The 25,464-nt window shown below is 40.1% G+C and overlaps 1 long non-coding RNA gene across 1 annotated transcript in view; it reads right to left on the minus strand.

Annotated features, from left to right (window-relative positions):
• Positions 1–25,464, minus strand: part of LOC120303191 — a 51,917-nt gene that overhangs the window by 22,561 nt on the left and 3,892 nt on the right. The gene's annotated exons all lie outside the window — the stretch shown is intronic.

Raw genomic sequence — 25,464 nt, forward strand, 5'->3', positions numbered from 1 at the left:
AATCGGCGTGGCTGATCGGGGGACTGCCGCGGAAGCCCCGAACGCCAGCTGATCGTCCGAGCCTTGTCCAGATGATCATGGCTACCAGTGAGTCATCACGTGGCTGGTGGCCGCCATTTTTTTGAGGCCTGCACTTCAGGGCCAGCGTTAGGGCCATAGGTTAATCGCCACGTGGCTGGCGGTCGCCATTTTGGAATAAACTCATTGCACAATTCATTTTCTTAACTTATTTGGTCAGAAGCAGAAGAGTGTTTTAAGACTAAATTCAGCTTTCTGATCTTATCATGTGGCTGGAAGAGTCCCCCCCCTTTCTGGGGAGGGCAGAATTAGCGGGGACAAGCTCCAAGCATTTTTCCCCAGCCACATCCACTTGTCATTGCCTCTGGCAATTTATGACAACAGTATAATTGAATTGTCTTTCATTGGGGAGTTGGATTCTTTCATCTCTGCTGCTTACTAAGAGCCTATCTATCATATACTGTGTTTCACGGTTTTTTTTTACAAGGAGCTCATATACTGGTCTCACCAGTCTCTGCAGTCCCACACTGGGCCTCAGCTCCTAGCCTGTTCTAGATCCATTCTCAGACTTGTTCTGAAGGGTCTCAGGCCTAGTTCCTTTGAAAGATGTCCATATTGATTTTCCAGTCCTTAAAAGCCTGGTACAACCCATTCTCAGACTTGTGCTGAAGGGTCTCAGGCCTAGCTCTTCTGCAAGGAGTCCATACTGGCTTTCCAGCCTTTACTGCCTGCTACAACTCATTCTCAGACTTGTGCTGAAGGGTCTCAGGCCTAGCTCCTTTGCAAGGAGTCCATACTGGTTTTCCAGTCTTTACCACCCATTCTCAGACTTGTGCTGAAAAGTTTTTCAGGTCTTACCTACTGTACCAAGAGACCATACTGGTTTTACCAGTTTTTTTTCTACTGTCTTCACGTTAAGACCTTACTTCCTATCTTTCTTAGACCCATTCTCAGACTTGCGCTGAAGGGTACACAAGCGATGGCTGAAGACAAGCAGCCTCAAATGGTTCTGGCACCCACCAGTCCTCCAAGTAAAAGGAGACACAAATCTCCAAAAGCGGAGGCAGCTGGCAAAGTCAAAGCAAAGACAAAGGCCTTATCCGGCAAAGCGCCATCCAAGATGGCGGAAAAGGAGGCCGCTAGGACACATCAGGCCCTAGAGAGGCAGATATCCAGGGTTCAAAAGACAGCTCCATCACAACAGGTGCAGGCTGCATCTGAGACTTCTCAGACTTCTCCTTTCAGCCCTCAGGTAACCACAATTGCACAGGTTCACAGGCCATTGTCTCTGGAGGGTGGATCTCAGTCTCGACCTATTAGTCCTATGTCATCCAATCCTAGTCCAAGCTGGGGGGCTCCTCCGCTTAATCCTCAACCTACTCCATCGGCCACGTTCACGCCCACGGCAACTGGTCTCTGCCCTGAGTCTTCCCAGATGATTGCGCCAGAACAACTGCATGCTCATGCAGGTATTAGAGAGTATCTCATCCCTACAGAAATCCCAACCCCCGGCATACTCCCAGCATCGGTCCACCACTCCAGAATACACCTATTCCATTGTTTCTGATCAATCCTCACAGAGTGGGGATTCTTATTCGGAAATTGACGAATCACGGGGGACAGCTTTATCAGACAATGAGGATACTCCTCAGGAGCTCTCCCCTTTTGTTGGCCTCTTTGATCCCACTCTATTCAAGACCATTCTAGCCAAGGCCACGGCCACATCCCAGATCACCCCACAGCCAGACCCACAATCCACCCCTTCCACCAGTCAGTCTTCAAATCCTCTGTTTGCTGAGCCCACGGTAACTCAAAGACATATTCCTTGTCCTCCCTTCTTTGCCAACACAGTGAGAAAACAGTGGACAAATCTTGGGGCTTCTCCTGTCTCAGGGTCCTCTGACAAAAAGCTGTTTAGCGTGGCGCCATCCTTAACCAACCTCCTGGAGGTCCCGACTGTGGACACATCCCTTATTCTCATTTTTTCAAACTCCACTATCGCGGAGATATGGCGGAGGCATTAAGACCAGAGGAGAAAAAAATCTGAATACGCATTAAGAAGGGCACATTAAGCATGAGGGTAGGCAGTAAAGGCTTCCATGTCAGCCTCTTTCTTCTCACGATCTTCTATCATCTGGCTCCGGGAGCTTCAGAACATGATCCCGCAGGATCAGGTACGCGCCCATCAGACGTTGGGTATGTTATTAGCAGCGGTGGAATATACGGCCGATGCCACGTTGCATGCCACCCGATTTTCAGCCAGAGCAATAGCAGCCAATGTTTCTACCAGGCGACTACTTTGGCTGAAGCAATGGCGGGCGGATTTAAAATCCAAAGGGCGTTTGGCCACTGCTCCTTACTCGGGCGGAAAATTGTTTGGGGAAGCCCTGGAGCCATATTTGATAGAAAACAAGGATAAGAAAAAACGTACTTGCTCACCAGGCCAGGTGATTGGACAGAAAGTCTGCTCCTTTTTATCGCCATCAGGGATTCTGGGGCACTACCCAGGATTCTAACTGGTCACAACCCACACATTCATTTCCTCCAAGATCGGACCGTCAAACGGAACATTTTGTACCCAAGCCCAGGCAACAACAGCAGTCTAAGAGGCCCTTTCGAGGCGTGGGGGGCCGTCCCTATCGGAGGAATAAATGACTCCAGGGAGGGACTCTCCCATAGGCAGTCAGCTCTCCCTGTTCTCTCAGAACTAGGGGAACATTACTACCAATGCCTGGGTCTTGTCCACCGTTACCAATGGCCTGACCTTGCAGTTTCTCTAAAAACCAGCAAACTGATTCATCTCTTGTCCAACACCTTCAAACCCATCAAAATGGGCCCTCATGAAGGAGGCCATTTCCAATCTTATCGACATAAAAGCGGTAGAAGTGGTTCCTCCCAATCAGAGGGGGCGGGGCTTTTATTCAATCCTCTTTATAGTTACAAAGACCTCAAGAGGATGGAGGGCCATTCTGGACCTAAAAAGGTTAAATTCTTACCTGGCATACAAGAAATTCAAAATGCAGACCCTGCAATCCATTTTGGCGAGCATAAGAAGGAACGACCTCCTGACGTCCATCGACCTCACAGAGGCGTATCTACATATCCCAATATTTCCACCACATCGCAGCTTTCTCATTTTCTGCTACGGATGTTATCACTATCAATACAGAGCGCTTCCGTTTGGCCTTTCATCCACCCCGAGGGTATTCACAAAAATCTTGGTGGTTCTGGCAGCTCACCTCAGGTTGGATTCCATTCAGATCCAGTGTTACTTGGACAATATCCTCATCCAATCAGTGTCGGTCCAGGCTGTGCGGTCAGAGGTGGCCCGTACAATAGAGATGCTCCAGAACCATGGATTCTTGGTGAATTTTCTCAAGAACCAACTGATTCCATCCACATGGCTTCTTCATCTGGGAGCAGTGATAGATACAACACGCTGCATGGTCTACCTGTCACCAGACTGCATAGCCAGTCTCAGGGCCCTTGTCTGCCAGGTGCAATGCACCAGGACAGTTCCGCTTCTCACTCTCTCCCAGCTCTTAGGCAAGATGATCTCTTGCATTGCCATCGTACCTTGGACCAGACTACATTCAAGAGCCCTTCAATGGTTCCTCCTCCCCTTTCAGAGGCGAAAATTAACATCCTCCAACAGGCAGGTGGGGCTGACCCCTCTGGTATTGTGTTCACTCCAATGGTGGCGTTCTCGGGCCATCAACAAGGGCTCGAAGTTCAGAGAGCCATCACAGATCATGCTCACCACGGACGCCAGTTTTTTCGGCTGGGGGGCTCACCTCCAGTCTCAGATAGTCCAGGGGAGATGGTCCAAGGAGGATTTGAAACACAATATAAATTGGCTGGAACTTAGGGCGATTCACCTGGTGTTGTGTCACTTCAGTCACAAAATGAGAGGCCAGCACGTTCTAGTCCTTACAGACAACATAGCGGCCAAGGCCCATGTGAACCGTCAAGGAGGCACCAGGTCGAGTTCTCTGATGTCGAAAGCCAGATTACTCTGCTCTTGGGCCAATCTGTCCTCGATAAAGGCGGATCACATCTCGGGGGCAATCAACCAGGCTGATGCTCTCAGCAGGGTGACGGTGGATCATTCAGAGTGGCAACTTGTTCCAGCTCTGTTCCTGGCAATATCTCACAGGGTAGGCCACCCGGTTCTAGACTTATTCACCTCGGCAGCAAACTTCCAACTTCCAAGGTTTTTCTCCCGCTTTCCGTCCCCGGGGTTGGAGGGGGTAGATGCCCTGCGCATTCTGTGGCCCCAGGGCCTTCTTTACGCCTTTTCTCCGCTCCTGCTACTTCCAGCCGTCATCCGCAAGATTCTGCGAGAGAAGGCGAAGGTTGTCCCCATAGCCCCTCATTGGCCGAGGCGCCCGTGGTTTGCTGATCTCATGAGCCTGTCAGTATCGATCCCATGGAAGATACCCCTGGACCAAATAGCACTCAGTCAAGGGGTGCTTCGCCATCCCAACCCTCAATGGCTGCAGTTAACCATATGGCACTTGAGCGGAGATGTCTGATTGAGGAAGCTTATCCTTCGAGGGTCATTGATATGATTCAAGCATCTAGATGCCATCAACTAATAGAGTCTATGACTCTATTTCGAAGAGTTTTCAATCTTGGATGTCCAAGCATCATGTCCAGTTGTCATCTCTCACGATGCCTCAGGTGCTACAGTTTTTACTGGACGGGATGGATAAGGGGCTGTCTCCTAGTACCATCAGGAGACAGGTTGCGGCTTTGGCCACAGTTCTTTCTTGTGATGACTCTTCCTCACTTGCGCACCATCCGGTGGTCCGTTCTTTCATAAAGGGAGCAATTAATACTAGACCTCCAAGGGTGCATCGGTACCCCTCTTGGGATCTTTCGAGAGTTTTGCAGGCCCTTACTGGGTCGCCATTCAAACCACTTCTGTGGATTATCCATCCTCATGCTGGAGAAAGTGCGTTGTCTTACCTGAACACCTTTTCTCAGCATGATGATGGATAATCCACTCCTGCCCTTTACTGATTACTGGGCACTGTGGCAGGAGTCTGGAAACCAATGCGTCTGGCTTTGTCTGTTGCTTCTCCTCCATCGGAATTGGGTAAACGTGACCCAGCAAGAGGCATGGCTATCTCTCAGACATAGTCTAATTGGGTAGAAGGGACTTCAGGAAACCCAATCCACGGATTATCCATCATCATGCTAGAAAAGGCATTCAGGTAAGACAATGCCCCTTCTATGCACTTTTGGTGTATAGCCATGCTGGCCACATGACCACAGAAATTGTCTTCGGACAATGCTGAATCTTTTAGCCAAGAAACAGAGATGAACACTGTGCCCTAGAGTCAGACAAGAGAGGACAGGGAAATCTTTACTATATGGCTTCTGACCATTTTGACGTTTCTCACTTTAAAATATATGGATTTTCCTTATTTAAAAGAAATTTATATGCAATCTTTTTAAAGTATTTTTGTGAAGATCTCTCTCTCTCTCTCTCTCTCTCTCTCACACACACACACACACACACACACACACACACTGGTAAATGGTAGTATTTTATAGTCATTAATAAATTATGGTATGAATATGACTTTGGAAGTTTATTTACATCTTTAAACTAAAAAAAATTTCACTTGTTTTTAAATTGGTGTTTTCTCATGACTTCAATACACGATTAAAAATGTATTTCCTCTGTGCATTTTCTGAAGTAGACCAGTGTTGCTCCTGCCCTTCATATGTAGCTCAATCCATTATGCTTGCATGGAGATGGGGAGATTAAAAGAAAGAAAGTCAAAATGGTAACCAAAAATCATGCAGTCAAGGTTCTGTCTTTTTTCAATGTAGATTACAATGCAAGTAAAGGACAGGATTTCAACCACATGGTTGGATATACCATCTTGATTTTTTTCTTTTCTTCAGTCACCTCAGATCTCAGTCTTATGCTGATCTGAAGGAAATCTTATATCAGGGGTGTCAAAGCAGCGGCCCATGGGCCAAATGCGTCATGCGTAGGCCACACCCACCCCGGCTCCGCAAAGGCAAAAAGCGTCATGATACATCATAATACGTAACGTGAAACGATCAAATTTGACACCCGTGTCTTATTGCTATAATTGGTCAGCCACATGTTGAGACTGGATTTAAAAATTTTATACATCTATCAAGATCCACTCAAGGACCTAGGATATGCAGATGTTAAAGATGTCACAGGATGTAAGTTATTCCAGGTTATTCTTATGCAATTGATTGTTTTGGGATTGCCCCCAAGGTACTCATTACTATTAGTATTATATTTGATTTCTTTTGTCACAGTGGTTATGAGAATAGCATAGCATAGCATGGGAATAGAACAGAATACTTTATTGGTCAAGTATGATTAGATACACAAGGAATTTGTCTCTGGTGCGGAAGTTCTCAATGTATATGCAAAGCAGCAGGTAAGAGTAATGATAATAATGATACCATTATTGTGCATAATAATGATATCATTATTATGATTACCTGCAGGTCTTTGTATTTTGTATTTTCTCCAGTTTTTTCTGTTCTAATTTACTATGTCCAAATACTGCCACTTCCACTATTCAATTTTTTTTGTTTTATCAACAGTTATTAAATCTGGGTATCATGTGTTTATCCAAATTCTAAATTCCTCCTTTAACTTCTTCATTTGCTATGACTTTTTCTATGGCCTCACCAGTTTTTGCTTGCAAGGAAATGGTATTTCTTGCAGATCTTCCAATGCACCACTGTTAATTAGTTAGTTGTGTTATTGTTTGTAGTCAGTCTATGCAGTCTTCTTATATAAGCTAGCAAAGTAATCCAGTTTTTCTTCAACTTCTTTGCAGAGATAGTATTTGCTGTCAGTTGCTGTCTTCTCATATCTGATTTTGCATCCATTTGTTTTTATGACTTGGTTTTGTGCAGCTAGAATTAACCTTTCTGTCTCTTTGTTCAATTTTCCTGCTCTTAGCCATTGCCAGGTCTTCTTATTATCTGCTTTGCCTGCTAGTTTCTTTGTGCGGGGGTCATATAATGTTTTGTTGTGTTAGTTAAACTGATAATATCATTGTCCATTCATTGAAATTTTGTATTGGGTTTGCATTAGTTCCTTAAATTATATATCTAACTTGCATATTTCATAGATCTATGTGTCTGTCTTTCTGTCTGTCCAATGTGGTTGAAATGAGTCTTATAGATTCACATTCTAGCAGAGGCCACTGACAAAATGTAAATAATAAATAAATAAATAATTTTATGTAAAGAAAAATAAAGTTTTTCAATTTTGGTTTTACTTCAGTCACCAATTATGATCAGCTTGTAGATGAACTGCTTGTACTGTGCAGCTATTATCAGAAAAGAGTCATGCTAGTTTCGGAGAGCAAGAAATAAAGAGTTTTGGGCCACCTTTTCCAACAAATGATGGCTAAACTCACATGCATCAGAAGGTTTCAAAGCCACCAGAAGCTCTCAGCAAACACAATGGACTTTTTACAGATTGCACTTATACAATCTGTCTCACATGTAACCTAACCAATTTGTTCGCCCTCCCTTCTCCACTCACCTCATACCAGTTAAGTCAGACCCCTCTGTGCATATGATGAAGGGAGCTGCAGCTCAAGAAAATTAATGAGTTGGAAAAGGTGCTACCAAATGCCTTCTGATGTTTTGCTTTTTCTTGTGGTGCCTTGCACTAAAGCTAAATGTGGCCAAACAAGTTATTCTAAATTTAAATCAAAGGGAATACCACTTCAGTTCAATTTCCTGCCTTGAATTGTGGGCCACCTATTACTTCATCAGTGAGAGAGGAAAATCATTTATTTACTTTTGATTAAGATGAGAATTTAATTTCCTCATATAGAACTGAAAAACCACCACCTCAGGAAATGTTTCATAAAAATCTCCTATGCATCAGTCCAGCCTTCCCTCCGAATGTGTTCGCTATAACTTACAATACAGCCATATACCAGCCATATCAGAAAAATACAAATGTCTATATACACTAATGTAACTATGTGTGTGTGTGTGTGTGTGTGTGTGTGTGTGTATGAATTTCATCCTCCTCTTCCTCCTCCTCCTCCTCCTCCTCCTCTGATTAAAGAGTTTTAAAATGTGGCTTTACTCTGCTCTATTATCTTCTAACAGGTGCTGGCTTGGATTCAAATAGAAATACACACTGAAAGCTTTTGGCAAGACCAAAGCTTAATCAAGACCAGAACCCTTGTCTGATTCTACCATTGCTAATTTATACAGTAGTACTGTAATGAATACTGCACTGGTTAACCATAGTCTTCATTTACCTCATACATCTTTCAATTGAGTTAAGTCATTAGGATGGAAAAAATAGATTAAAGAATGAAGCATACAGTGGGATAATCTCTTCTCTGCTGAAAACAGCAAAGTTAATGGAACATTAATATTAAACTTAGGATGTAGGCTAATCTGAAGTCAAGTTCTCACTGAAGTGGTAAACTGTACCTGTACCCATTTCAGACATCAGATGAGGAAGTTCATTTGCAGAGGAGGAAAAAAGACACTGTCTATGTTGCAAAATCAGATATTGCTAAATTACAACTCCCAGCATTTTTACCATTAGTAATTAAGCTGGAGCTGTTAGGAGCTACAATTCAGCAAAAATTAGAGGTTATGCCATATCAGGACTTACATAAAATATAGCAACAGTTATTGGGAAGGAGGTTTCTAGCTTAGTCCTGTCCTGACACAGTTTGGCCTGGAGGAGATAAGTCACACTTTGGAGGGTTGGATTTTTAATGCACATCCTAAAAGCGTGATTCAGCAGAGTGAAAAGGACCACTTATCATCAAGGCAGCATATAATTCATTACCACATTTTGGAGTAAATAAAACACTATACATTTATTTCTTTGATTTTAAATTTGTATCCTACTTTTATTTTAGGTGCCCTAGGTAGTTATGACAAGACTATTTTCAGAACTCTGCGAAAGATTATGATTGGTCCAAAGTCAACCAGTGAATTTATATGGTAAAGGATGAAGTTGAACCTGGTTTCCCTAATCTCTGCTAGCACCTTGAGCCACATTCTCTCTAGCTCTCAATATTGAATCTAATTCATCAGATTGTTAAGTCTAAATTTACTTGCTGGCATTCTCAGAAGACAATTTAATTATGTGAGAATCAGGAAGTTTTTTATACTGTACATACCTCATTTGAATGAAAGAGAGCAGCATAACAATTTTATACAGCTCCCATTTATTTAAATTGAACTTAACATTTGCTGACGCATCATATCACAAGAGCTGATTATAAAGGAAGGAATTTTTTGTTCTCTATTCTCTAGTTTTGTGGATAGTTCTCTCTCTTTCTCTCTCCCTCCCTCCCTCCCTCCCTCTCATATCTATTTTATGACACCCGATTTTACCTAGAGGCAACTTTAGGCAGCTTAAGCAATAAAGGCAAGCATATAAAACATGTAAACAATAAATATTGATGCTAAAATTGACTTCAAAATTAACAAACAAGAGAGTTAGCAAGCAAACAGAGCAATACTCATATCTCTCTGTAGTGCCTATGGCAAGAAACACTATTTGAGAGCTTTACTATCATGGTTATTTTATTTATTAGATTTATTTATTAGATTTTTATCCTGCCTTTATTACTCTATAAGTGAAGGTGGCGAATGTGGATAATACGTCCTTCTCCTATTTTCTCTACAATAACAACCCTGTGAGGTGGGGCTGAGAGAGGGCTTAGACGAAGGTCACCCACCTGATTTTCACAGTCAACAGGTTTGTACACAGTGGGCAGGCAAACTCATCTGGAACAGGATCTTGTATGTATGGTCACTTTCATGGAAAAGTAAACTATGTCTATTGGTTGCAATGAGGCATTCAGCATGCATGATTCTAGTCCATTATCTTACTGATTTTGTAAGACTTAACAAAAATGTAGCTATTAATTTGACTTAAATATGGAATGTTGGAATCTGTCCCTTTTGGTTTCTGTCATTACTTTTCTATGTATATGTTAACCTAAATATTGTCTTTCACATTAATCACAAATAGTATTAAGCCATAAACCATGGTTTATAATCCATATATGGATTCCTGTAACATGCTAAGCTAAACCAGAAACAAACAAACAAGAGAAATGAACAAAAACATTATGGCTTATATTTAGTTTGCTTTGCTTCTTTGTTATACTGAGGAATGTTTTTAAAACACTTTTCTATTATGTGTTATTTGTATTTGCCTGATATACAAACTTTAACAATACATTTTCTCTAACAGAAAACAGTCCAATATGCTATTTTCTGTAATATATATTATGTAGTCCACACAATTTATACATATTCCTTGATGGAAGAATGGTATCTCAAAATTTACAAAAGTGCAAATTTTAAAAAATAAATGGCTTTTGTTTCCATGTGGATCTTAACTTCTGGACTTTGCCACAGTAAGTATTGAGGAGTTGTTGAGAAGTTTTACTGGGTTCAAGCAAGTATATACAGATCTACTATGTTATTGTTAAAGTGTTGAAGAATATAGCAGAATTGTGCCTGTGAAGGAATAGGCTTATGGAAATGTATCACGACTTATCAGATAATTCAATTCAGATTGCTAAAACCATTGAAATAGTATTCAGAGTGAAGGGATAAAACTAGTGCTTGGCGGAGGAAGTCTCAATTTGATCTGTCAATTAATATGTTTTTAGTGAAACACATTAAGTAGGAACCATGGGAGAGGCCTCAGACCTTGGCTGGGGTTGTTAAGACTCTTTGTGAACAGCTGGTCTCTTTATAGTCCTTGTGATACAGATTAAATGAAAATAATACATGGCAAAGAAAAAAAAAGGTAAATCATTTGAACTTTGCAAGTTATAGCCCTGATCCATTTTACTACAGCTCATTAGGGAGTTTATGTTTATACCGTAATGCCTTTAAATATATCTGGTTTTCCTAAACAGTTTTGAAAATTATAACTTTCCCAAGGGGCTATCTTAGTGCAAGCTGTTCTAATTGGACTGCAGCCTGGAAGAATAGGCGACAGCAGGGGTGGGCAATATGTGGCCCTCCAGATGTTGTTGGAATGGAACTGCCATCATCCCTCCTCACTGGCCATGCTGAGGGAAACTGAACACTAAATGGAAGGTGATGTGCTGCTCTGTAGGGATGGAAGAAACAACCAAAATAGGCAGGTTGGGATGTCTCTTTTCCAAGAAACTTCCTGTGGGTGGCTTTCAGCAGTCCACAGCTTAGTTTGTGTTACAGAATTGCCCCCAAATCAGATAACAAAATGTTGAAATAGCAATGAAAAATACTTGCATAAATATAAAAAGTGGTTCCTATTGTTATATGTGACTGTATAAGGAGGGTTAGAAACCCATTCTGATATATACACATCATAAAATAATGTAACATTAGTCTAATACGTGTCATTTAATATTATAATGACACCATCCTGGCAGGATGAATAGGCCCAAAATATCAACGCACTATATATGAAAAGTATTGGCACGTTGAAACTGCTCCAGATTCAGTTTAGTTCCATGATTTCAGTAAACAAGCCATAGTGAAAGACCAAGTTATTTAATGTATCATATACTTGGACACATCAATATACATCTAAATGCCTGAAAGATGCAGTGCAAAAATTTAAAACGTAATCACAAGGTCTGATGGACAAGAGGTGTTCAGGTGATATAAGCTTCTTTAACACATTCTTAAGTGTGTTTTGTGATCCACTTCTGTCACCCAAAAGAGTAGGGCAAGTGTTGGCTAACGTTGCTCCTTATGTACATTTCTCTTATTCTATTTTCCCCATGCACATATCTCCAAGAAACTACTTGGAGATAGAGAACTCTTTATATTTTTGAACTGATCGGAATATTTGGATTAGCCTAAAGCAGTTGGCTTCCTTTATGGTTGGATTATAGCCTAAAGCAGTTGGCTTTTTTTTTTCCTTTTTCCCTGTGGATTCACGCAACTCCCTTTTAAAAGTAGGTGCTTTTGAGATTTTATAACTTCCTCAGGGAGCTGCCTGAGAACATTGGAAGCTTTTCCATTGTTAATGCTAAGCATATCTGCATAAATGGAAATTACATGTAAACTGAACAAAGGGTAATGTGCATTAAATTAAATTCATCAAACTGTTTTTGGAAAACTAGAACAGTTGATAGTGTGTTTTTTCTATCTTCTCAGCTAACATCTAACTCCTGTCATCAGACAGTACTACCATGTTGGCTCAATATGATAGAATCTCTAATCCCAAATATCTGATGGTACTGGTTTGAATATGTCAGCCCACTATGTAAACCAAACTAAAAAAATCAATTCCACTTGAAGATTAAAATTACTTTTATTAATATTGGCTATAGTAAATGAATCTTGAGAGTGTTTCTGCTCTCCTGCCTTATAATTTTGTAAGTTTCTGTGTAGGTTTTTTGCATATGCTTCTTCCCCTTTTGAACATAAGCCATGTGTTAGCCTTGGTCTGAATTGTTCTGACCTATCTCTGTCAGCATTACCATCTGAAGCCTCTACAGAGATTAACATAGAGAATGGACATGCTAAAGATATATCTGTTTTAATGAAAGGAAGAAGTAGATTCCTCCTCAGTTTATAGGCATTTTGAGAGGATAAATTGGGATATTGCCATGCAAGCCATAATGAATTATTTGCAGTACGGAAGAGATTCATGACAAATCATAAAATTAAACACAGTTTAAGACCATCAATGACTAAGTATAATAAAAAAAATATTTAAAGGGAATTTGGAGTTGGTTCATATAATGTTCATAATTCATTATTTTTTCCTCATAAGTATTTAGAACATTGTTCATTCAGAATAAAGGGAGCTTCCACCTTTCACACAGTGTTACAACCCATGGCTTTGTACGGGGTCATATATTGTACATGCATCTTTTTCACTCAGTAATAAATGTTTTATGCAGCAAATATCTTTATAACATCAAAAAAGATGGAGAGGCTGACAATTCCCCAAGGCTGGTTTTGAGTCCACATTTCCAAACCAAACTAACAACAATGATAATTGTTTATAAAAATGAGGAGAGCAAGGAAAAGAAGATGTGGTTATTTTACTAAGATCTAATGAGGGCAGGAACTTATTTTGCATCTCTCACACTGCTTTAAGATGGAGAAGATAGGCCCCAATACCAGGGTAAAGTTAGCAAATACTATATACTATCATTCAGACTTGTTTAGACTTTTTCTTTTGATTCATGCCGTTGCTGCATTTTGAACATCCTCCTGACCACTTTGAGCAGCTGTAACAACACTTGCGGTATTACCAGTAATTTGCAACTTATCAAACATGATTGAACCTTGTTCTTTTGTGTAAATGAAACAGAACTCTCTGGTTAGCTTTCTTTATACTTTGGAAATAGTGCAAAGGAAACCAAAGTTATATTTGCATGCCAGACAATGAAATATAACACACAATGTATACATGCCTTTGACACTGTAATTACTAGCTGTTGTTTAGATTCCATGTATGGTCACTGACTTTGGCGGTGTTGAAATCAGCTGTATCAACATTAATCAAAGTCATATAGATTTGGGTTGTATATTTTTCTAATGTCAAAATGGAAAAATAAGTTGGAGTGGGAGGAAAATGCTTGCTTGATAGGCTGCAACAAAAAAAAATCACATGTTTGCAGTATAATGAGTGTGGCCCTCACTGAGATTTTGTCCCTAATGAAACAAGCCAGAGCTAGCCATTTTTCAGCTAGAATGTTTTTCCTCCGAGTCTCAGCAACTTTTAATTAGTTCATCTGGGAATCAAATGAAACATTAGATATTTATATTGTTCCATTCAATGCCTGTTTAATTGATTTGGGTGCTCTTTTGAGATAGACATTGATTCCTTTATAGTTGCAGATAAAACATGTAACAACTTGTGATTTACCTCTTCCAGTATGGAAAGAAATACTGAAATATTATTCACTCTTAATCTTAGATATGCATATACATATCATATTTCTATTGAAGGAAGGAGTTTATAGTCCTCTAATCAAGGGTTTCCAACCTTTCTGAGTTGGCAGCCTAGTGGGAGAGGAAGGGGCAGGTTTCTTAAACACACACGTGCAAACGTGAATGTGACCACACGTGCACGCATGGACACAAACAGCACAAGCATGCACACCACACGAGTGGGACTGCAAGCATGTGTGCAAGGCTCTCAGCGATGTCGGTGCCTCTGTGAAGGTTGTGACAATGATGCCCTACATGAGGCTTGTGCCGCAGCTCGCAGCAGTGCCGCTACCAGCACAAAGATCGCACCACCACCCCGTGTGAGGCTTGTGCTGCGGCCCAACTACTGACTGCTACCTGCGCAAGGTGGGGCAATGCCGCTACCTGCATGTGGCATGCTGCCGCTCACCTGCTGTTTGCAGTGCTCTTGCCACACATGCTAGGTTCGTGGCAATGCTGCCGCCCGAGCAAGACTAGCAGCACTGCTCCCACCTGCACATTTGCGGCAACAATGGCACAAGGGGGGTGAACACATGCACATGCATGTGTGCACTGTCCAACTACTCACACGGACCAGTGGCCAAGAGGCCATGGCCCAGTAGTGGGCTGCGACCCATAGGTTGGGGACCTCTCCTCTAAATCATGGGTCCCACATACCAGAAACCAGGCCATGCAAACAAGCAAAGCCCCAGCCGCAGGGTGCAGGCAGCACACAAAACTACGCCCCCTCTAGTCTGTCAAAAACCTTTCTCCACAGAACTGGTCCCTGGTGCCCAAAAGGTTGGGGGCCACTATTCTGAATTGTATATCTATAAGGTGACCAACTTTTTTACATCGAAAAGGAGGACACGAATAAATTGAAGAAAAAAATATCGTAAATAAAAGAAACATTGTATTTATTGCAACAATAATATAGAATACACTATAATATGAAAAATGCATGATAAAAAACATTTGTAACAATAACATTTTATATTGTAATTATGCTTACATGCCTATTAATTATTTAAATGAGTACTTTTCCATTGAATGAATATTTTTTGTCAATGTATCATCTTCTAACAATATATTGGAAATATCTGAACAAGAAATATCCTTCATATTGAATTTTACGGCAGTTGCTGCAGCTAGAGTATCAACATTCAATCTCGATTTCTCACTTGTCCCAAAATCTACACGGCTGGACTGCGTGGGGGTGGGCAGCAGAGGCAGGTGTTGTGAGCCAGGCGCTCCAGGATGGCTACGTAGGTGCCCAGGGCGAAGTGGTGGCAGTGCAGGTCAGCTCTGCGTAGACCACCAGCTGCCGTGGCCCATGGAAGGTCAACTGCCCACCACGCCCCTGCCCACAGCCGCCCCGCCAGCACCGCTGCCCTGCCATGGAGAGCTGGCCCCACGGCTCGCAAAGCACCAGCCGTGCCGGCTCTGGCCCTGCAGCTGCCCCCCAGCACCACTGCCCACCCTGCACATCCCTGTAGAGCCGGCCCCGTGGCTCGCAAAGGCAAAGCACTAGCTGCGCCGGCTCCAGCCCTGCAGCCGCCCCCCGCAGCCGCCCTCCAGCACCACCGCCCACCCTGCGCATCCCCGTAGAGCTGGCCCCGCGGCTTGCAAAGGCAAAGCACCAGCTGCCCTGGCTCCGGCCCTGCAGCCGCCCCCCACAGCCGCCCCCCAGCACTACCGCCCACCCTGCGCACCCTCGTAGAGCCAGCCCCGTGGCTCACAAAGGCAAAGCACCAGCTGCCCCGGTTCCAGCCCTGCAGCCGCCCCCCCAGCAGCCCCCCAGCACCACCACCCACCCTGCGCATCCCCGTGTAGAACCAAACAGGGAAGATCAAAAGAAACTTACCGCTCCAGTCTCCTCCAGCTATCTTCAGAACTAAGTAGGAGATGGTGTAGTTGGGTAGCAGTGAGGGGTGCAAAGTTCCTGCAACTTGCACGTGCAAAGTTTGCCGCCTGGGTGTTTTGGTGTGTTCAGCAGCAATTCCTATTGGCTTTCAAAAGCCAATAGGGGGAGTAGCACAGCTCATGCAAAAGTTGAAAAAAACCATCAAAAAAAGGTCCCGGAATGCCTTCTGAGCATTCTATGAGGACAAAAAAGCCCTGCAGATTAGTCTTCAAATATAGAAAAAGAGGACATTTAGGAGGACACTTTTCAAGGGAGGATAGAACTCACAAAAGGAGGACTGTCCTCCCAAAAGGAGGACGGTATATGGAAAAGGAGGACATTTAGGAGGACACTTTTTGAGGGAGGACAGAACTCATAAAAGGAGGACTGTCCTCCCAAAAGGAGGACGGTTGGTCACCTTAATATCTATGTATCTTTATCACTATTCATATTGACTCCTGGGAATTTTATTCAGTAAATTTCCAAGTACAACAAAAAATCTCCATTCTTGAAAAACTAATGCATAGATAGTAGTCTATTATATTATTTCCTACCTAATCCTAAAGACCAACAATAAAGTGTTCTTACAGAACATTCAGAAACTAAAAATAGGGAAAACTGATCTTCAAAGAGGCACTTTACTTTGGTGTGTGTGTGTGTGTGTGTGTGTGTGTATCAATCATATGTATATGATCCAATCAAACAGATATAATTATTATAATATAGTCTGCATGTGTGATAGATATCCATCTGTAGCAGCTGAAATTTCATTCTACATATGCACTCAGCATTGCATAGTTTTATCTAATATATGCTTATTTTATTTGCTTACGTGAAATATTTATGCCCATTTCTTAATTGCATCAAAACAACAAAACTTAACAATAAAATCAATCAATCAAAATAATGCAGATTGGCAGCAGCATCAAATAATATGAAAAGGAGAAGAAAATAGCAGTACTTTCAAATTTCAGCCTAGGGGAAACTTGATCAGCAGAAGGGAAACTAGGAATTATTGGTCAAGATTATCTGCTTTTTGTAATCATCTATCAGATTGCTCTGTAATGTTTTGAGTTTATTTTATTGTGAATGAAGTAAATGGGTTGCATTCTCTTGTTGAACCTATACGACAGATATATTTGGGAGATTAATCTTGATCCAAAGATATTTTGCATATCCACCTACCTGCCTACATTTGCCAATAAAGTAGATGGTAGAACACATGGTCAATCTTAGGAATTTAAGAATTGCTATGTGGACTTTTCTTTAAATAAACCTTGCTGTTTATGATGTTTAGAAACTGGTCTTGGTGCTTGCAGTTATGAAAATGGAAGTTCAGTCAGAATATTTTAAAGCTTCAGAATATTTCAGGAAAAAAGAGAAGGTGTAATAGATGAAATTAGATAAAGTGAAGGGAAAGATAAAAACTGATTAGAATACCAAAACCAAGTTGTTTTTCAAGAGTTTGAAACTGTATGTTTATAAAATTATTTGAGAATTGTAGATGCATTCCTAGCTATAGGAGAAAAATGAGTCCCACAGAATTTGCTAAACTGTGTGGATTAAGGCCAAGAACTATAACCATTGGGAAAAAATATAATTGATGCCAATGATTAAGGAAGTTTATGACTTTCTGCATTGTTTGTCTACCCTCAAATAAGGTGTTTCATTTCTCTTCTTCAGAAGTCTTATAGCAAAATTAAACTGAAACTTAAGAACATGGGCAAGTTATCCACAGAAAATTGGAGCAGTGGGTGATGAAATATGTCCATGTTATCTGTGCGGATGTTATACTGATCTTTGAGATCCACAGGGTAATCTATCTGAATAGGAAGGGATAAATATTACATAGTAATGGAACATTTTTCCCTTCCTTTCTCATCCTTAATTAAGTCATTTTTTTTCTATGTTTCTTTTAAGATGGAGACATTTGTAAAAAATTTAAGTTTCTCTTCCTTGCTAAAGGGCAGCACTCCACAATTTGGCAAGCTATGCCATAATTTTGGTCATACACTATATATCATACTAAAACTATCAATCACACCTATGCTGTGCATAGTATAAAATATGTACATGCGGAGCTTTTAACCTACAGTATTAAAGTACATGTGGATATTAAACATGGCAGACTGTGCCAAACACAGGACTGATGGACCCAAACAGGTCCAAAGAAAATTGGGGGATATCCTGGGAGTTCTGCTGCACCATTCTGCCGTATCTCTGGCTGCAACCTGGAATCAAACAGTGACCAATGCTTTGGACAGGATTAAGCCCATGTGGCTTCTCATTGCTACTAGCATTCCTGTGGTTCATGGAGAATTTGAAAGTGCTGAAACGGGCCAAGAGATTCCTAGATCATTGCGATAGAAAAATGAAGGATGAATCCATCCAAACAAACATATATTAGAGCTGCAGTTAAGGTCTACCTCTTGATATTAAGAATGGAAAATAACATTATTTCTCCACTCTTATTGTGTCCACAGAATGTTGTGTAATAGTCCTATTTAGGGTCATCCAGTTCCTCCTGAGGCAGTGCCATGCAGAGGAATTTGTGGAACATCTAATTTCTGTTCCTAATTGGTATATGAATGGATCAAATCCCTTAGAGATACTTGGGAGCAACCTTACCTGGTTAGCTGGGAACAGTGTGATCCTGTTAGACCTGATGAAATGGACAGAGTTTTTAATGCTGTCCGTTCAACAACCTATCAGTTAGATCTGTGTACCTCCTGGCTAGTGAAAGCTTTCAGGATGGTGACCTTTGCTTGGGTTCAGGCAGAGATAAATATATCGCTGCAGGAGGGGACATTCCTGGGACTTTAAAGGAATCTATGGTGTGCACCTCCCTAGATGTCAAGTCTTTGGACCAATATCATCCAATTTCTCACCTTCCCTTTTTAGGAAAGATGATGGAAAATGTGGTTTCATAGCAAATTCAGAGAATTAGATAATCAGATAAAATGGATTATCTAGACTACTTCCAGTTGGATTTCAGGCCCAGTATGGGACAGAAACAGTACTGGTCATACTTGCCAAAGATCCCAGCAAGAGTGAGTTGTGGGTATGCATCCATCCTTGTTCTCCTTAACTTCAAAGCAGTTTTTGATACCATCAACCATGGTATCATTTTGTGCCTGCTGAGGGACTAGGCTGGCTAGTGTAATCCTGCATGGGTTTGACTCTTTTCTCAATTTTGCTTCTAGCTCATTGCCACTCTTTAGTGGCATACCTCACGGCTCAATACTGTGTCCATTCCTTTTTAACTTCTACATGAAACCACTGGTGAGATCATCTGACAGCACTTTATATGTCCATCTTGCATGACTCAAGTATTGTGTTTCTGTCCTCTCACAGTGCCTGGAGGCTATGGGAGTCTGGATGGGGAACAATAGGCTTCAGCTAAACCTTGATAAAAACCAAGTGGCTATGGGTATGGGGGCTTCAGGATCTGGACATTTAACATCTTTAGTTCTAGATGGGGTTGCACTGCCCCAGACATACCTCATGTGACTCACAGGCAAGCTTGGAGGATAAAGTCACTAGTTCCAAATCTACCTTAATAATTTATACAATAATTCAGAATCTACTGATGTTGCCTCTCTATCCTCTGATAGTAGAACAAAAATTTTATTTATTTCATTCCCACTAAATATAATATAGATAATAAAAAGAGGTAGGTTGAGCCATATATTTTTGTCTACGTATATGACTGTTCAACTAAAGCTCTGGCAATTTATTAATCTGTTACTGTTGTGATGTATATAAAACCAGAAGAATTTTGATTGCACTGTCATGATCATAATTCTGAATTGTTTTTTTATCACACCCTGTAGATATGTCCTAGTATTGAAAAGACATCATTGTAGGGACTAGATGTTCCTTTCTGAAAAGAGCATTCCTTCAACTGAAAGATTGGCTTTTAATGTTTCCCTTGTCACCAATTTTTCGGGGGGGGGGAATGCCATCATTACTAGAGGTGTACAATTAAAATATGCCTGTAAACTAAACCTATCTTCATTAGACATGTGGATTCTTTTGATATTTAAAAACATTGTAAAAGTTAAGCGTGATGTACCTGGTTTATATAGAGAATTAATAGGATGGGGAAAACGCCTGTTTAAATCTCATTTAGCTCCAAAGTTATTGCAAGATCTTGGATTAGTCAGCCTGGAACACTGGAAAAAAAAACTTGAGGACCTCTCGATAATCTGAATAACTATAATATTATCTATCTATCTATCTATCTATCTATCTATCTATCTATCTATCAAAAATTCAGAAGATAATCAGCTGTATATAGTGGTATCCAAAGCAATAATCATTGATTTCAAAATGTTCATTTCAGTTGAATGTAACCACTCCCACTTTTTACATGCATGCAATATTAAAAAACATTAATAATCTAGTCATATATTTCAATTTGAAGCCTGTGACCACTGCTATAAATATCCTGGGAGAGATAACATCATTTTAAAAATGTTGCACACTTAGTCCTTGACTTATGACTACAATTGGGACCAATATTTCCATTGCTAAGCAAGACTGTTATTAAGTGAGCATGCCAATTTTATGTCCTTTTTTGCCATGGTTGTTAAGCTGATCACTGCAATTGTTAAGTGAATCATATCATTGTTAACATGACCCCAGGACATTGCAAGTATCACGTCATAAATATATTCTGGTTGCCAAGTGCCTGAATTTTAATCAAATGGCCATGCAGATGCTGTGAAAGTTGTAAGTGTGAAAACAGGTTGCAAATCGCTTTCTTTCAGTGCTGCTATAATTTGAACAATTGCTAATTGAATTGTTGTAAATTGAGAATTATCTGTAATGCATTATTTTACAGTTTATGTTACAAAAAAGGTCAGTATAGGTAATCCTAAACTTACAACAGTTCATTTAGTGACCGTTCAAAGTTACAACGGTACTGAAAAAAGTAATTTATAACCATTTTTCACACTTATGATCGTTACAGCATCCCCACAATTACGTGAATAAAATTCAGATGCTTGGCAACTGACTCATATTTATGTCCTGGGATCATGTGCTCTCCTTTTGTGTCCTAACAAGCAAAGTCAATGGGGAACCCAGATTCACTTAACAACCAGGTTATTAACTTATCAAATGCAGTGATTCACTTAACAAGTGAGACAAAAAAGGTGGTAAAAGGGGGCAAAATTCACTTAACAAATGTCTCTCTTAGCAAAAGAAATTGTGATCATAACTGTGGTCATAAGTTGAGGACTTCATAGATATGTATTGGGAAACTGTATATGTATGTATGTATGCAAGTAAGAAATTGATGGAAATTATGGGTAAAATATACAAAAATGGAAAAAGGTGCACACACCTCATCTTTATATTCTAGATTTTATTTTATATAGGTGGGTATATAGATGACCCTAAATGTTTTTCTCACTGTGATAAGGTAAAAATAAAAACATTCCCCTACTCCAATCAAGGTCAATTCTACTACAGAGTAGGGCATCAATTTATATGTTTCTATTCTCTTGATGCGGGTGAAGAAGGAGAGTGCAAAAGTTGGCTTGAAACTCAACATTAAGAAAACCAAGATCATGGCATCCGGCCCTCTCAATTCCTGGCAAATAGATGGGGAAGAAATGGAGGTAGTGACAGATTTTATTTTCCTGGGCTCCAAGATCACCGCAGATGGGGACTGCAGCCAAGAAATTAAAGACGCTTGCTCCTGGGGAGGAAAGCTATGGCAAATCTAGACAGCATACTAAAAAGCAGAGACATCACCCTGCCAACAAAAGTGTGTATAGTCCAGGCCATGGTTTTCCCAGTTGCAGTGTATGGCTGTGAAAATTGGACCATAAGAAAGCTGAACGCAAAAGAATTGAAGTGTTTGAACTATGGTGCTGGAGAAGAGTCTTGCAAGTCCCTTGGACTGCAAGGCATTCAAACCGGTTAACCAGTCAGTCTTAGAAGAGATCAACCCTGACTGCTCTTTAGAAGGCCAGATCCTGAAGTTGAAACTCAAATACTTTGGCCATCTAATGAGAAGGAAAGACTGACTGAGAAGAACCTAATACTGGGAAAGATTGAGAGCAATAGAAGAATGGGACGACAGAGAATGAGGTGGCTGGATGGAGTCACTGAAGCAGTAGGAGTGAGCTTAAATGGACTCCAGAAGTTGGTAGAGGACAGGAAGACCTGGAGGAACATTGTCCATGGGGTCGTGATGGGTCGGACACGACTTCGCAACTAACAAAAACAAATTTACTTCTTTAAAGTAATCCATACAAAAATCTACATTACCTTTTGCAATTTCCCATAATTTATAGAGCTTTGCTAAATGACATTTTCTAATATTATTTTCCTAAAATATACTATGCAAGTCATAGAGATAATGACTTACATTTTAAATTGTAATGTGTAATCATAGCTAGCTGTTCTTCCTTTTTCTACTATTCTTCCAGTATGATCAACTATTGCTATTATGGATTTGCAATTAAAAAGTTGCTGTTTTATTTCTGCTTCATTTCTTTAAACTGCATACCAAATGAAAATCATTTGAAAATTGCAAAGAACAGCTGTAACCTGTTGAGTCAATCACAACACAGGATATCTTGAAGTCTGTTTTAAAACTCTCTCTGTATGCATGCATGTATGCAGGCTTATGCATATATTCACAGACATGTAAGATCTGGGAAATATTGAATTTCATAACAGGCAAGAATTCTTTAGTAATTATTATTCAAATAGCTATAACATCTTTTCGATCTTCAAAGAATTTTCAGGTTGGAACAAGAGATTTTGTATTATTAAAATGTGAAAATTGGTTGAATCCAGAACTTTTTTTGGTCTGCTTTAATAGCTGTGGGCTAGGGAAATGATCTCTATAGCTGTCAAAGTTTATCTAGTACACAGGAGTGACAAAGGAACTCTGGTCTCCCTGTAAACAGAAATACTGAGAAATCTACACTTTTGTGGTCAATATTATTATATCTATCTTATGCCAACATTCATTTTTTAACATCTAATCATCATGTAGTAGTCATCTCCAACTGTCACCTAGCCAACAAGCAAAACCTCAGGCTATAAAGAGCAAGAGCTACACCATAATCTGAGTTGAGAGATTAGACTGCATACTAACCATTCTACAGTATAAGAAAGGAGAGAGAAAAGACAGTAAGACCTATTTCATTCTTCTGCTAAGAAGATAGCTCTTTTGGTTTCCCCCAGTTGTAATCCAGCCCAAAAAGATTCCATCATGAACCTCTCATCATTCCATCTGGTCATGATAAGTGTAGTAATTTTAAGAAGTGGGGTATGATTTTTTTTGCCCATCTTCTCCTCACTCTTCAGTATTGTCTTCCTATGTGTCAGTGTCCATCTTAGGCAAAATATCTCATTCTCTGACATTTGTAACCTTCTACTGAAGGTAAAGAATCAGGCAATTATGATTTCAGTTTGGATCGGATTGCCAGTTTGGTGTAACAGTGGAAGGCACCAGGCTAGAAACTGGGAGACCATGAGTTCTAGTCCTGACTTAGGTACAAAGCCAGCTGGGTGCTTTGGCCAATCACTCTCTTTCAGCTCTAAGTAAGAGGCAATGGCAAACTACTTCTGAACTCTTGCCGAGAGAACTGCAGGGATTTGTCCAGGCAGTTGCCAAGAGTCAAGCCTAACTTAAAGACCACAAATAATAATAAGATGCATTGAAGCAGGTACACCATGAAGGCTTAGGAGAGGGTCAAACTAGCCTACAAGAGAGAACAAATGAAAACTAGAAAAGAAACATGGCAAGGCAAAGTACAGTACAAAAACCAAAACCAGGCAAAGCAGGTAACAACAAGACCTGGCAATGACTAAGAGCAGGAAAGTTGAGTAAAGAGACAGACAGGCTAATTCTGGCTATAGAAGACCAAGCCATAAGAACAAAGGCATACAAAGCCAGAACACACAAAAAATGCAGTCTCTGAAAAGAAGCTGAAGAAAAAGTGGACCATCTAGTTAGCTGCTGTAAGAAGAAAACACATGCCAAATAACACTTAGACTTAACAATTATTAATAAGAAAAGACAAAAAAAGTCTACTGAGTGGATCTTGCAGTATTTGGACACAGCAGAACAGAAGAGAATGAAAAAAAATCACAAAATACAAGGACTTGCAAATAGAAGTATAATGACGGTGGCACAAGAAATTAGACATAGTATCAATAGCAATAGGTGCAATCACAAACAACTGGTGCATTATTTGAATACCAACAGCATTGACAAAATTACTATCAATCACTTGCAAAAGGCAGCTTTACTTGGAACACATTACATCCTGTGATGATATTTTTAACACACCAGACAATGAGATCTGCCTATTCCAGGTCCTTGGGAAGGACTCAGAGATGGATAAAAATGCCAAACCCAGTCTAAATATCTAGCTGACTGTATGACCAACAACAATAATAATATATTCTTGTTGGGTTGAATAAGGTAATAATAATGGCTGCAATAAACTGAATCATTAAATAATTTGGTAGTTTTTGATAACAAACCTAGGATATGTATTCTGTATTTATAGGTGACATTTCACATGAATGAAAGGTCATAGGATCTAACTGTTTGTGGAGAGAGAAAGCAAAGAAATGTGAATTGTAAAAAAAAAAATCCTATGCATACGACAAATTACTTAGGGAAAGTTTTACTATAGAACCATTTAACAAATATGAACGTTAATAGTTTGGGGTAAAAAAAAGGAAGTACTTTTGTAGTGAATCAGTTAAACCTGCCACATCCATGATCTTTCTGAAGCATTTAAAAAGAAATTAAGATGTGCGGTAGTTAGAAATAAGGGTTTGTATCAAAGGAAGAATGGGGAATAAAAATGGAAAAATGCAGTTACTGTTTTGAGCTGTCTATAGGCTTCATATCTGCATTCATATATCACTTTATTATTACTTTAGGGGCCAGTAGGCCTTTAGTATATAGCCTAAGCTTATCTATCTGTTCTCAACAAGATGGGAGGTTTCTAAATAAGATACACACACACATACACACACACACACACACACACACACAACACGTTACTTTTTAGAGGAAAAGAATACCCTATGACCCTATTTATATTTCATTACTATATTTCAACCAAAAGGGTATGTAAGTAGGGCTATATGAATATTTTGCTGCATGGTGGATTTTTCTAGTATTCCAGCAAATATATTTTTTAAACATCTTTTTCAAGATGCTTTTAAAACTTTAAATGAAAGGGATAAACTAATTGTTCTTAACAAAAGCATGTTTATCTATCTCCTAGCAGAGTTAACATTTCTGATTAGACCAGAATTAAAGATCTTTGTCTTCATCAGGAGCAGAATTCATTTTGGATAAACAACTAGCACACTGCATAGAAATTGAAATGACTTGTGGTTGCATTGCTGAAACTCAGTAACAAAATATAACTAATACATACTCTGCTGAGTGTCATTGGGATAATAAACTGAGTTGGAAGAAACGAAAATTATTTTTAAAAGTGAATATGATATCTTAAAGAGCTGTAATAAAATAAAACAAAATTGTTGTATGATATTAAAGATCTGTTTTCAAAAGAATATTTTGTTCTAATATGCATCTAGAACCA

This window comes from Crotalus tigris, unplaced genomic scaffold (assembly GCF_016545835.1).
Source record: "Crotalus tigris isolate CLP2741 ecotype Arizona unplaced genomic scaffold, ASM1654583v1 scf7180000017624.2573661763:2888555, whole genome shotgun sequence".
In the NCBI taxonomy this organism is placed as follows: Eukaryota; Metazoa; Chordata; class Lepidosauria; order Squamata; family Viperidae; genus Crotalus; species Crotalus tigris.